General features: G+C 37.2%; 2 long non-coding RNA genes across 3 annotated transcripts; both read right to left on the bottom strand.

Annotated features, from left to right (window-relative positions):
* Nucleotides 1-5,905: 5,905 nt before the first annotated feature.
* On the bottom strand, nucleotides 5,906-7,035 carry LOC147940123 (uncharacterized). Of its 2 annotated transcripts, none has more exons than XR_015563740.1 (4): nucleotides 6,675-7,035; nucleotides 6,487-6,565; nucleotides 6,278-6,378; nucleotides 5,906-6,081 (listed from the first exon to the last, which is right to left on the bottom strand). It is a non-coding gene; the product is annotated as an uncharacterized LOC147940123 (long non-coding RNA). The 2 variants fall into 2 exon arrangements; XR_015563741.1 differs by having other exon boundaries at nucleotides 6,336-6,378; nucleotides 6,675-7,005.
* Nucleotides 7,036-12,242: 5,207 nt separating this feature from the next.
* Nucleotides 12,243-13,063, bottom strand: LOC147940122 (uncharacterized). Its single transcript, XR_015564608.1, has 4 exons — nucleotides 12,800-13,063; nucleotides 12,641-12,709; nucleotides 12,507-12,560; nucleotides 12,243-12,443 (listed from the first exon to the last, which is right to left on the bottom strand). It is a non-coding gene; the product is annotated as an uncharacterized LOC147940122 (long non-coding RNA).
* Between the last annotated feature and the right edge of the window lie 1,884 nt (nucleotides 13,064-14,947).

Below are 14,947 nucleotides of genomic sequence, written 5' to 3'. Positions count from 1 at the left end.
CTCTAGCTCGTCCAATAAATCTCAGGAACTTGGCTCCCGCAACTCTGACAACTCTTGTACGCTCCCCGGGATCCCCTCTGATCTCAGCACTCTCTTCATACTCCAGGTTAATGAAGCTATGAGAAACTCCAGAATAAAACATAACGTGGGACTTAAACCCGCTCACCAACAAGGTCCCTACACAAACCTCATGTGTTGAGAACCTAACAGTTTATCACAGGCAAACATAAAATCTGAACCTACTAAGAATTCACAAAGACATAGTACCAGAAATTATACATGTGATCGCCTTGGCACTGGTTCCACCAGTCTCTGCAGTCATGTAAACACGTGGCGCCTGATCAATTCGTGCAACCTGCTGCCCTCCCGGCTGCGCCTGCTACAACGCTGCCACTACCACCGACTGCAACTTGGGACACAAGGGCCTGATGTGCCCTGGTTCCCTGTAATGATAGCATACACGAGCCGCTACCGTCGGAGCACTCCTCTTGGGACAGCTAGCAATCCTGAGATCCTTGCTCCCACAACCGAAGAAACTCGCACCACTCGACCTCTGCATAGCCTCCCACCTCCTCTTGGTTCCCTGCGCAGGCTTGCCGCCCTTGCTAGAACCTCCATGATGTTGAGCCTTACTTGACTATGCCCGGATATCCTCCTCGATCTCTGCCGCAGCCTCAACCAGCTCTGCACGCGTAGCATAACTCCGCCCTCTACAGTGAACCCTCAAGTCATCACGTAGGGCCCTCAAAAACCTCCTGATCTGAGCCTCCTCAGACTCAATAGCTCGACCCCCATACCTTAGAAGTCGACTGAACTCCAAGTCAAGCTCCCGCACTGACCGAGTCCCCTGAGCTAGCTGAAGGAACTGCACCTCCAACCTATCTAGTGCCTCTCTAGGAAAATACTTGCGGTTGAACTCCAAGACGAAGTTAGCCCAAGACATCTCCCTCTGCACTCTCATAGCAGCCACAAAACTCCACCATACCTGAGCATCACGAAGCAAATGGTGGACCCCTATGTCCGCCCAAAACTCCTCAGTACATCTGAAAGTCTGGAAGTTATGTTCCAAACTCATCCTCCACACATCTGCAGCAGTAGGATCTGTGCCACCTGAAAACCGCACAATATTGATGCCACGCATCTCCTTGAGTCCTTAGCCACTGGCTGCCGCTCCTCCGCCACCACTGGTGGCATTACCTGAGCCTGAGCCAGTGCCACCGCAGGTATCCGCTCCAACAACTGTGCTAACAAGCCCGCAAGATCGACACCAGGGACTCGACCCGCTGGGACTCCCACACCCGGGACCCTAACATCACCGGCTACTGGAGCATCAACACCGCCCCCTCCTGCCACACTCATGGAATCCCCCTGGACACCCGCGACTCGCCAACACCCTTAGTTATCACACTCTAGTCTGCAGTCTCACTAACCGTTGGGACTCTGTCCCTACGACAAATACGTCCGCGTCCACAACCACGTCCGCGTCCTCGACCACGACCAGCAACATAACCCCCTCTAACCATCTGCACTACCATGAACAGAAGGCTAAACACACAATTAACATAACACAAAAACATAAACTCACCATGGAATCACACTGTAGGCTCGAAGAGGATGTTCTAGGACTCCATACCACACACAATTGACTAACTCACATAATCAATCAAGACATGCAATCCCAAACATCTATAGCACAAAGCCTAGTGAACCCAAACCTAGAACCATATGGGCTCTGATACCAAACTGAAACGACCGGACACGTTTTTTTTTTTTTTTTTTTTTTTTTAATAATAAATAGTAAATAATAATAATAATAATAAATAAACTACAACTAGTGGTCTCATACCCACTAGGCACCTAACCACAGTCACAACCAACTGCGGAATAACTAATATCAATATCCAATAATAAACCAATAATCGTAACATAAATAATATCCAAATACTAAACATCAGAAAACATAAAACCGGCAATCTAGCAATGTTTCTAATGACCCAACTCTAGCAATGCCAGACAACAACCAATTGAGTCCCTAGAACATCCTCCTCTTCATTGCCTTGATTCCACGATCATACTTTGCCTTTACCTGCACCACAAACACAAATTGCAATGCATGAGTATTTTATAAACACTCAGTAAGGCAATTCTCCCATCTATTGGGCTATACACACCAGCAGTAGAGATACCTCTGACCATCAAACAACAATCAACAATCAACAATAAGAAACCAGGAATCTGCATCGACCGACACCAAACATGCATCGACCGACACCAGTTGGGGTTGCGTCGACCGACGCATGATATGCATCGACCGATGCAAGGTTCACTTGCATCGACCGATACTCCCAATGCATCGACCGACGCATGCTCGACATAGCACGAAAACCCTAAATTTTACGCGCCGTCCTCGCACTTGCATCGACCGACGCACAAAGTGCATTGACCGATGCATTGCCGAGCATCGTTTCCCCCGAAGCTTCTCGCCGGATCTTCGTTCCTACAACCACAAAACTCGATCCCAAGCCACAAGAAAGCTTCCTAACGTCCCAAATAACAATCTAACAAGCGTAACAACACATAACAAGCAAATCAGAGAGATCTCCAGCTTAGATAAGCCATGGTCATGCACTTACCTTTGCCAAGAAGTTTCTGAACCTTAAACAAGCAAGAACACGCTCTTAGGAAGCTCCTACAACGATCTCAGCTACAAATCTCTACAGAAAACGCCTCCAATCACTGGAAATCACCAAGAACACTCAAGAACACTTAGAGAACTTTTTCTCTTTTTTCTTTTCTCTCAAAAGCGGCTAAACACGACTAATGAGACAAAACTCGAGTTAAGGGTTTTCCTAACCTAAAACGCAGCGTTTAACTTAAACTCGTCTGCAGAAAACCAACCTTGCATCGACCGATGCACATAGTGAATCGACCGATGCAACCCCTAAACCGGATTTCGGTTCACGGATGTTACACATGTATTGCATATAATGAAAAAGTGTCATTGAGGTGCAAGACACATGTAGTGATGGATAATCATATTTATTTTATAACAGAAAATAGCTTTTTCTATTGCACATCATTTATTGGCAATCATAGTATGAAGATTCGAGCTATCAAGTTTTATTGCATTTTGTTTGACTACCAAGTTTGATGAATTATATTGTTGTGTTTGTGTGAAGTAAAATTACAGATATCACTGATACTATATCAACCAGATGAATCTTAGAGTTGTCCCCTTTTCGGTTGTAGTTCTTATGTTTAGCTTTGCCACCCAAAATCCTTAGTTCAGTATCTTCATAATTACGTTGGTAGCAGAATTTATGAGAATAACTAACTATCTAATTTTTTATTTTTGTCTTTTTGTTCCGAGAATGACTAACTATCCAATTTATTTATGATAATATGCACTAGATACCACAAAAACAGAACATAATTAAGAAAATACCACAATTGTGCAGTGCTTGTCAGAGGATATTCTTTCTCTTCAAATACAATAACACTTATACCCATTTCATATATTACATATTATTTTTTAAATATCTTTTCATTCTTTTTTTTCCACATAAATAACAAACTCTCTCTCCCCTCATGCACTCTCTTTCTTTCAGCTTTCTCTATTACTCTTTCTCTCTCTTCTCTTCTCTTATGCTCGCTCACGTTGAAACATCTGTTATTTTTTTTCTCTCTCTCTTCTTTCATATCTACTCACCTTGGAACTCTGCTATTATGTTTTGGAACATGCTATTTCTTGGAATTACATGCAATATTAATTAATTTCTCTTTTTAACATGTTATTTTTTTATATAACACACTATTTTTATATATTGAACGTTATTTAGTTTAATATAACATATGAAATATATATATTACATGTTATTTAAAAAATTCTCATGCATCATTCATTCTTTCTACTCTAACATTAAAACACAACAGGGTAATTATGTATTTTCACTCCATAATAAACGTGAGCTCAGTGGTATTTTCCTATAAAAAAAAATATTTTTGTAGTATTTTCTTCATTTCTTTTCACAATTGTGGTATTTGCTAATATTACCCATTATTTATTATCTATTCTTGTCTTATTATTGTCTATTCTTGACTAACTATCCAGTTATAGTTTGTGCACAAACCCAAACTATAATTGGACTTGCAATTCAGAGCTATCTCTCGCCCTGTTTGCGACCTCCCTTCTCAGGGGCCTAGTGTTACGACACTCAAGGCGCAAACATGGAAATTAAAAACATCACGAAAGCTGAAGCATTTCGTGTGGCAATGTGTGACTGGATGTTTGGCAACATGCCAACGCTTACATTATCGCCATATTGATAGGGATAAGGATTGTCCTAGATGTGGAGTGGAGGAGGAAACTATAAATCATATGCTATTTGAATGTCCCTCCCATCACGCCAAGTGTGGGCTTTATCGATAATCCCTTCCCACCCTACGGTGTTTTCGTCATCTTCCCTATATAGCAACCTGGATTTTCTATATGGGCACGGCAAAGATTTTGGTGCACTTGAGCAAAATTTGCGGACATTCCCTTGGGTGATGTGGTATATTTGGAAGGCAAGAAACAAGAAAGTGTTTGAAAATATCTCTGAGTCTCCATAAGATACATTAGAGAGAGCAATCTAAGAGGAAGAAGTGTGGTGAAGAGCAAATAATAGAGATTTAGCACCAGCGATAGTAGAAACGAGAGTACTTTCGACCCCAATTCCACAAGAAACCCTCGTATGCTTTATAGACGGATCTTGGCATACAGAGGTGGATAGGAGTGGGCATGGTTGGATTGCGTCTATTGGGGATAGAATCATGCACATGGGACTAAAAGGATCGCGTGGAAGTCTATCTCCTTTGCATGCAGAGTTATACACCCTTATTTGGGCTATGGAGTGCTTATTAGCCTTGGACGTGGATAAAACTCTTTTTGCTACGGATTGTTCAGACCTCCTAACGATGACGTCTAATATCGAAGATTAGCCGACTTTTTCATCAGAATTGAAGGACTTTATTCATTTCAGAGATGGTTTTGCTAATTTTAGTATTAGATATATTCCTCGAGAGGATAATATCCGTGTCGATAAGCTTGCAAAATATGCAAGAGCACGAGATTTTTGCTTTTCCCATGTAAGCTTGTTGGTACCTGATTGGCTTTCTCTCAAAGAAAGTCATCTCCCATAACTTAATATATGGGGTTTGATTGTCAAAAAAAAAATTGGATTTGCGATTCATACTTTTTAACTGAGAATCTCATGCACACACGTACATTGTTTACAGTCATGTGACTTTAGTACTTACGTGTGCAAATGCTGCGACATTTTCTTCAGATATGACAAGAGTAGTTAGTTCTTTTTACCTTCCTATATTATGCGTACTCATGGTCATGGATCCAAAAAGTAGCAAGTTGCACTAACAGATATCAAAGAACTAACTGTCTCAATTTCCATAATGGTGCACTCTTTTCCTTTAACAGATTTATATATATAACGATTTTTCTTCTTCATTAGAAAAATGAAAAATATTTTTCAGTTATAAGTGAACTAGTAAAAACTTGTCATATAGTTACGAATAATTCCGTAGGTATCTCATGATAATTGTAGCAAAAAAAGATTTGTGACAAAAAAAGTTAATAACTATTTGGTCGTAGCAAATTTTTACATCGCAAAGTGCTACAAATTAGAGACTACACAATTTATGGGCAAATGCTACCATTTGCTACGATTTACCGTATATGTTTGATACACAAAGCGACTGAAAGCTATGTAACTATTAGCTTCATATAGCCACGAATTTGCCAGGTAAATGTCCGTGGATTAATAGCCACGAAATAATCAGTAACTAGTAATCTGTGGCCTCCTCATATAGTTTTAATAAAAAAAACAAAACAAATTGGAGATTAAGAAAATACCAAAACAATTTGTTTATTAAATTGAGAAAATGAATTTAATTATACAAAATAAAATTGAAATAGAAAATAAAAAATGCTTCAACCGAGAAAGATTTTTGCTCTCCGCCGTTCTACGCCACTCTCTTTCTTTTGCTGGATAGATTCTTCTCTATATGCATTCCCTTCTTTGGATCCTAAGAAATAAAAGAAAATCCAACTGTTTTTTTGTTGATTTGAGAAGTAAAAACGAGACATAATAGTTCTCTCTTGTAGCTTAGCACACTATGAAGTAAGCTGGATACATTCATGTACCAAACATAATAAGAAACTCAACACCAAATGGAGGATAATTAGAAACAAAAGCATCTAATGTTGAGTATAATCAAAAACCTCAGATTTTAACTTAAGCAAGTGCTGAGTCGTTGATATTTCTTGCAGAGACTCTCACCTTTTTCCTTCTCATCCTTCAATTGCTCATTGCATTGATGCAACTGAGAAGCCAAAAACAAAAACAAAATACCCAAAATTTACACACAATCTTCTTAAGGATACCAATCAACAAAGAATAAGAATTCACAAATCATAAACTTATCGGAGACTTCAGCATTCTCTGTTTTCTGCTCATATCAGACAATTTCGCTTGTTCATACTCGGGCAGTACTCAACCATTGCTGCAAACTAGGGTTTTCCCAACAAAATCGATTTAGCAACGAAATAAATCTAAGAAAAAGAAAAAAGAATACAAAGAGAGCTTTATCAATTGAGTGTTGTTCCGTAGTATACTAACCAGAGTTCGTGAAAGACGTCTTTATCGATTGCCAAAGGGTCTTCGTCGGCAATGTCTGTAACTCGACAGAAGAAGAGGAGGCAACGACTCCGACACGGTATGGAGCAAAACCAACAGTGGAAGCGAAGGAAAAAGATCTGAGAGGCGAATCTCCGGCGAGCTCATAACACGACACGAACATACCTAGTAGACAGCAGTGACTACAGCAAGACGGAAACCCAGATCTAGTGACGTCGCTGGAAAACAACTCCTCGGTGGTTGTGAGAGAGAGAAACGACTAGGACGAACTCGGTTTTTTAGAAGATGTAAAAGAAAGAAAATGGTTTCTCTCACGAACATATTAACTGTCTCTTTTTGTTATAAGTGTTTCTTTTTATCTTCATAAATTATTTTTAAGTCTAAGGCCACGAATGTTTACAAGTTTTTAAGTGGTTTTTGAATTCTAGTTTCTAGTTTTTAGATTTTAGATTTTGGTTTATGGTTTTTAGATTTTGTGTTAAAAATTTATTAAAAAAAAAACAGAAAAAAGAATTCAAGTCACGCTTGAAAATGAAAAATTAGTAAAACATATATTTTGGTTTTTCTTTGAAAATTACCAAAAACCAACAAAATCTGGATTCCCTAATTTTTAGGAAATCCAATTTTTTCATAATTTTGATTGGCTTTAAAGTAGATTTTTGAAAAATCTAAAACCAAAAACACTTTTAAAATCTACAGCCATTCAAGGCCTAAAATATGACCAACTAACCATAGCGTTTGACACAATACAAACACTGTCTAAAACTGAAGGATATATCAACTATAGCAAACACGTATAAAACGCTATATTATACTGCTATCATTACTCTAATTTCTTGTAGTGTTGGCCGGATGAAGGCATAATGATTCTTGAAGAGGAAGAGATTCGTGTAAGAGATATAAGAGTGGCCATATTTTTTTGCTAAGTGTTAAGTCGAGGGATTTTGAGTGCGAGGGTTTTCTTGTTTATTCTTTTTTTTTTGTCAAACAAATAACTTTTAATAAGTTAAACTATACTGAAACAAAATATTTTGGGGTCAAAATTTTTTGCTACGAACCAAACCGACGAATTTTGTGATTCAAGTTACAACCTGTTTGTAGATAAACAATTTCTATTATTTAAAAAATATTAAACTACAATTTGTTACGATTAGTCAAGTGCTATAAAATATTTAGTCTCTAAGTTTGTAGTAAATTAGCTACAAATCTAAGTTGTATGTTTTTGTAATTGTTTTCCGACAGAAACTTACAAATTTGCCACAAAATAACCTATTTAAAAATTTGTGACTATTTTGTAACTTCGTGTAGGTAATATTTGTTATAAATGATTTCTTAGCAATTTTTCGTAACTATATGACCAGTTTTTACTAGTATAGGAAAATCGTGTACTCTTTTTGTCTTGTTTTTTACACTGTTTTCCGTTTGCTTGGTCTTGTAACAACCACTAAACATAAATGGTGTGAACCGGTTTGAGGGGATTCGTACTCCAAACCAAGTTCAGGAAAATAATCTACGGTTTGAGATTATCCACCTACGACTACGATCTAACCCGAGTAAGGTCCGGTCTAGTTAAGTAGTTGTGTACTGATTGAAAAAATATTAATAATAATTTGCACCTTATTGTAGATTTTTTTTAATTAAAATTATATTCTATTATAATCCCAAAATGGGCTGGGCCGAGGCCCTACACACAAAAGAGTCCAGTTACAAAAAGGGAAATCGGAAAGTTTGCCAGAAACAGAACGGAGGATCGATCCTGCTGCTGGTCGGAAGCAGAGAAGCCACGCCTTAAATCCGGCAGTTTCAAGGTCCACGGCTTAGCAACACTATCGAAGGATCAAAGATCAACGGTGAAAGAAACCAGTTTCCACCATCGATCTCTTTCCTCCGACGCACCACCAAAGCTACAAACCTCCCAGAAAGCTAGCCTCTCTGACAAACCAGTTCCGCGATGCCATCATCAGATCTATTTTCCCATGCAACCCGTTATCATCAGATCTATCCCCTCCATCCCAGATCTGGGCTCTACAATCTCCCAAAGCAAAGATCCTTCAATCCGGATGGATGGCTGCAAAGTCGTCGCGGCGGTTTAGAAGATCGTTGGCTCACACAAACCTTCTAAACTCGGAATCCGCGACCACCATTTAAGATCAAAAAGGATCTACAGTTAACCTCCCTATCAAACAGCAAAACCCACCTTAACCTTACCGACTTCCGCCGTAGCCGCAGATTCCAGGAAGACGGTTGAGCCTAGAGGAACTCCTATGCTAACCATCCGATGTCTTCAAACCGGGGCTCGAATACAGAGCTCCTCTTCCGCCTGACCAGATCCACAGCTACATCGGCAAGGATAAATACCACACCGCGCTGACGAAGAAGAGATCCTACTTACCACTGGACCTTTGATGCTAACCTCGACCAACATGCTGAAGATCAAGGAGCTAAACTAAAGAGGAGGGAGGGAGAGGAAATCCCGACACCAGAAATGGCTGCCGGAAGGATTTCCCTCCCTCATATCTGAAAAAATAGGCTAGGGTTTTTTAGGAGAGAGAAGGGAGCTTTTTTTTCCTCTCAAAGGCTTTCTTCAACCTTTTTGTAGATTATACGTTTCGATCGTCTTTTTATCTTTACGCGCCTTCATGGAATTATTACAAATGGTTTCTTCTTGTAATATCATCTCTTTTGTTTACTATAATACACTTATGATGATCGGTTGTATATTTTACAATGCCATGTATCATGTTTGTGTTGATCACGACTTCATGAGAACTACAGTAATACCTTCTTGTTTTTTTTTTGTCAACCAAACATTAAAATTAGAATATAACTCCAAGGTTGGTTGCCCAAACTGGAGCATAAGAGTTTACAAAAGATAATTCGGAAACTAAAGATCACGAAGAACGAGCAAGACAATATGCGCTCACATTTGATGTACGTGGTATCCTGGTAAGAGTGAAGGAGGGAAATAATGATCTGATCAAGCTGAAATCATCTAGCAGATTGAAGAAGGCTGGACATTCGTCTGGGGACTGCACCATCGCAACTAGCTCTGCACAATAAAAAAACTTGATCAAATCCCAAACCAACCGTCCGTTTCACAAACCCACCATTGGATATGAAGCTTATAGAACCACAAAACTTCCCACCAAATTTCAGCCAAATCGGACTCATTTTCATCCTCCAAACGTTGCCCCAAAGTAGCCATCTTGGACTAGTTTGCGCAGTCCATCTGCGGGTGTTGGTGTCGAACGACACCAACCCATAAATCACGATTTGAGCCCCTTTTAAGCTCCTTCTCGCCGCAAATCCCTAATCATTCACAACTATTGATTCCCTAACCAAATTAAGCATCAAGCAACACGACTTACCTAGATAACAGCTAGGAGAGAGCCTCCTTGTCTCTCTCAATCCACCACCAAGCTCCTATCCTTCTCCTTACACATGAAGAGGATGAATCTCCTTTCAGATCCCTTCCAAACAAGAGCACCACAACTCTCTCTCTCCTTGTCTCCTTTAGAACCACCAGTCCGCCAACCCCCCCCCCCCCCCCTTAACAAGGGCATCAAAATATAACTTTTATACTCAAGCCCTAGGGTTTCTCAAACTAAACCGAATCAAACCGACGATTAAACTAAACCACTAAACTCGAGAAAATTGGTGTCGACCGACACCCCTATTGTGTCGCTCGACACCCACCCCCAAAATCCCTTTCTGGTTCACGGGTGTTACAAGATCGATTATAGTGTCGAGTATAGTTTCACTCGACTGTGGGGATCGAGTACAGGATCGGGTGTGATGTTCTATGGCTCCAGTCTTCGATCTAGATGTATATACATTCACTAAAGCAGTGATACCTCTTGAAAGACACCTCCAATTGGCCTGAAATCACCGACATTTGAAATCTAACTCAAATACCTACAACTTTGATGCATAACTCTGAAGCTGAATTCCAACGGAAGATCTTCATAGGAGTTAATATTAATCTTTGAGGGGATTGTCATGAATCCGACCGAGTGTTGTGCGGCCACGGTCGAGTGGGATGTTAGTGTGCCTTATTTTCCCTTCTTGATGATTGAAATCCTCTTGCTTAGCTCTAGAAACTACACAAGATCTTTCCTTAGCCTTTGAGAGCTCAAAAACACCTAATAACACTCCAAATGCATAAATGCATGCACATGATGATAGACATGATTGTAAACAACCTAAAGTGTGCAAAACAGACAAGAGTAGTCCTAAATAATGCAAAAGTGACTAAAGGTGTGCTTAAATAGGGTAAATATAAAGATATCAAGTACAATGGTATACTTGACATGCATTTTCCTACGTACACTTGTAACTAATAATTTTTCTTTTTAATATAATCAAATTTATAAATTCTGTTATGAAAAAAAAAAATTTGCAGAGACATTATCTGAATTGTGACCTCAAGTTATGCGCATTGTGGGCTACCAATTGTTCCACCCGGAAATTTAGAAACAAACAAACTTTAGTTGAAAAAAAAAGAAAGGAATTGAATTCCTCCATAGTTAATACATGTATGTATCATACTATCACTAGACCCAAGTAGTCTCGGACGATTAAAAGTTTCAACTTGTAATTTGGACCACCCTTGGTTTAAAAACTGATGTAACGTTTTTGAGGGTGAATGACGGACGTTTTTGAGTGCGTATTTTGTAGTGGGTGGCTAAGTATTTACGTTGGGAGATAGTTGGCACAACAATCACCGCGCATTTGATTCAACGGCGGGACAAAGGATGTATCTATTATTAGTATCTCACTAGTGACTAAACTATTTGAGGTTCTTGGATTAGCCACTGATGTCAAACTACCTTCGAAACTCCTTTAACAGAAATTGGCTCTGATTCGGTGATATCTCAAAATATCATATGAAGATATCTCTATATAAAAAAAGTTCACCTTACTTACATTATCTCGTGGTTCAAACCTAGAATTTATTATATAAACAAAGTAATCTAAGTTCAAGAAATTATATAAAAAAAAACTAAAGTTCAACTATAAGAGAGCAGAATTAATATTACAGAATATATATCCCCTCTTTTATATATTGGAAGTACATTTTGAATATAACCTCAAAATGTGTAACTACTTACATGAAAATGCCATTATAATTAGTTATAAATATATGTTCGAAAGAATAAACTAATAATAGTTCACTAGTAAAAACTTGTCATATAGTTACGAATAATTCTGTAGGTATCTCATGATAATTGTAGCAAAAAAAGATTTGTTACAGATTTGCGACAAAAAAATTTAATAACTATTTGGTCGTAGCAAATTTATCCTTCGTCACTAACTGTCGCAAAGTGCTACAAATTAGAGACTACACAATTTGTGAGCAAATGCTACCATTTACTACGATTTACTGTGTATGTTTGATACACAAATTGACTGAAAGCTGCTTAATAGGTAGCTTCATATAGCCACGAATTTACCAGGTAAATGTCCGTGGATTAGTAGCCACGAAGTAATCAGTAACTAATCTGTGACCTCCATATATAGTTTAATAAAAAAAAAATTGGCGATTATATATTAAATTAAAATATCAAAACTATTTTGTTTATTAAATTGCGAAAATGATTTTAATTATACAAAAGAAAATTGAAATAGAAAATAAAAATGCTTTTAACGGAGAAAGATTTTTGCTCTCCGCCGCTCTCCTCTGCCACCTCTTTGCCGCTCTCTTTCTTTCGCCGGACAGATTCTTCTCTATATGCATCCCTTCTTTGGATCCTAAAAAATAAAAAAATCCAATTGTTTTTTTGTTGATTTGAGAAGTAAAAACGAGAGATTTACCTTTTATTGACGGTGATGAGATCTAAAAAAAATGGTCAGATATAAAGGTCAGATCTGAAAAAAAATGCTTAGATATAAAGGTCAAATCTTAAACGAAATAGTTAGATCTGAAACAGAGGAAAAAAGAGATTTACCTTTGAGCGGGTTGATTCCAAGCCGAAAATTTAACTTTACACTATCGAATTTCACAAACATATCCGAACCTAAAGCGTTAATGGTTTAAAGGGACTGGAATTGTTGAAACAGAAAAAGCAAATACATTGAAAGAGAAGAAGGAGATGAAGAAGACGTACCGGCGGATTCAGGTTGGAGGTTCGTAAGCGATGACATTCGGAGACTTGGCCGGATGAAGGAATTAGAGGATGAAAAAAAAGATTAAGGAACAATCGGGAAATTAAAAATGAACTATGGCCAAACCTTTGGGACTCGTCGAGAGAGTGATATCGGCAAAGTAAAGAAAGCAATCGAGAAATGGGTGAAGTGAAGAGAGGCTTGACAGGCAAAATAACATAATAGAGAAAATTTAGGGTTTTCTGTATATTTTTTTTAATTGCCACAAAACTTTTGACGCTGTTTGTGGCTATGAGTAGAATTTTGGGCCCATATTTTGGATCTGGCCACAACAATTTATGTGCTACTCGTAGCTATGTTATTTAATTTTTTTCACAGCCCATAACCGGGAACCTAAATTTTTTGTCTATGACTTAGACTATAACCACAAATAAACTCATGGCTATCCATGGTGTAAGAAAAATATAATTTTTTAATTTTTAATATTTGGGTTTGGATATAAACATATATTGATTAGATCTTTGGTTTATTTTTACAATTTATAAACAAACTTAGTATGATTTAATTTAGGATATAATAAATATATTTTTAATTTTGTTAAAAAATTATTTACTGTGATTTTTAGTTAGAATAAACATAATGTGTTGGAATTTTTATGAAATAACTACAAATTGTTAGAAACAGAATGTATGGATAATTAGCTACGAGAAACTTATGATTTTGATTGTAGCAAAATAGCCACATACTAATTTCTTGCTAATTTGTGGCTAATTAGCTATAAATAGACACAAAACAAAAATTGTGGCTAAATAGACACAAAGTTGCTACACAGAGCTACAAGTTGTTAGGATTAGTCAAGTGCTACAAAATTTTTAGTCTCTAAGTTTGTAGTAAATTAGCTACAAATCTAAACTGTATCTTTTTGAATTGTTTTATGACAGAAACTTACAAATTTGTCACAAAATAACTTATCTAAAAATTTGTTACTATTTTGTAACTTTGTGTAGGTAATATTGGTTATAAATGATTTTGTAGCAATTTTTCGTAACTATATGACCAGTTTTTACTAGTGGTTATTAAAAATAAAAATTTCAACAACTAATTTATTGCAATTTAATTAATTTTAAAGAACAAAAAATACATTATTAATTTCAAAAAATGAATATCCAAATAAAATAAACACAAAAGATTTGATTCTAACTTACCCTATTAATTTGTTACCAATTATCTCACCTCTTATCTTTGTATAATTATATTCTTTAAACGACGGTCAAGGTATTAGAGTACGATTTTCTAGACACTCTCATTTTGGTTTCGAAATTGGCAATTTTGTGTTCTGCTGGGAAATGATTAGTTTGTGTTCTTGTTGCTTCAGAGGAGAGGCATTGGCTAGCATGAATTATGTTACAGTAACCATAATTACTAAATGCCAGATTCATGGTTACAGGTTTGGAAAAGTAATTTGATTAAGTTTTGTTTTACTTTATAAAAAAAAAAGTTATGTTTTATTCTGTTTTTGTGTAGAGTGTCTTATAGAGATAGTGCATGTTATAGAACATGAACCAAAGTAAGTTCTGTTGTACTTGTTCGCTTCATAGATAAGTTTGTGCTCTTGTCATTTACTAGAACAAAACATATTGAAACCACGTTGATTGTTTACATGTCTATTTGTTCCACTTCCACATTGATTGAATCTTCAGTATGCCCGAGTCAAGCATACACCAACTTCACCACATATAAATGAAACACCACTTATGTTTTTTTTTCTTGGTCACAAGCAAGTTCAATGATTCACAACACATAACATTAGTGATACGTGATTATGTTTAGGATATGTTACGTGACAAGAGTTTGGTGCTTTGGTTTTTATTGGTTTAGTGATTTATTAATCAATATTCTTAAAGGGAGTTAAGCTTTTAATCTTTATTAATTCTCAAGCTATCAAACCTTGCGATTATGACTTATGAGTTTGAAGATGATATCTTTTGGCTCGGAAGCTCGTATGTATCATACAACTTTAATCATAAACCCTAATGCATAAAGAAATCACTTTAAAATTAAAAGGAAAATAGGAAAACCAAATTCATAATGTAAACCACCAAAACTAATTAATTAAAATGTCCTAACCATATACTCTAATCAACCTAACC

The sequence above is a fragment of the Camelina sativa genome, chromosome 8 (genome assembly GCF_030686135.1).
Source record: "Camelina sativa cultivar CO46 ecotype springtype chromosome 8, ASM3068613v1".
In the NCBI taxonomy this organism is placed as follows: Eukaryota; Viridiplantae; Streptophyta; class Magnoliopsida; order Brassicales; family Brassicaceae; genus Camelina; species Camelina sativa.
The sequence above is the reverse complement of the archived record's forward strand: the minus strand, read 5'-3'. Positions and strand labels throughout refer to the sequence as shown.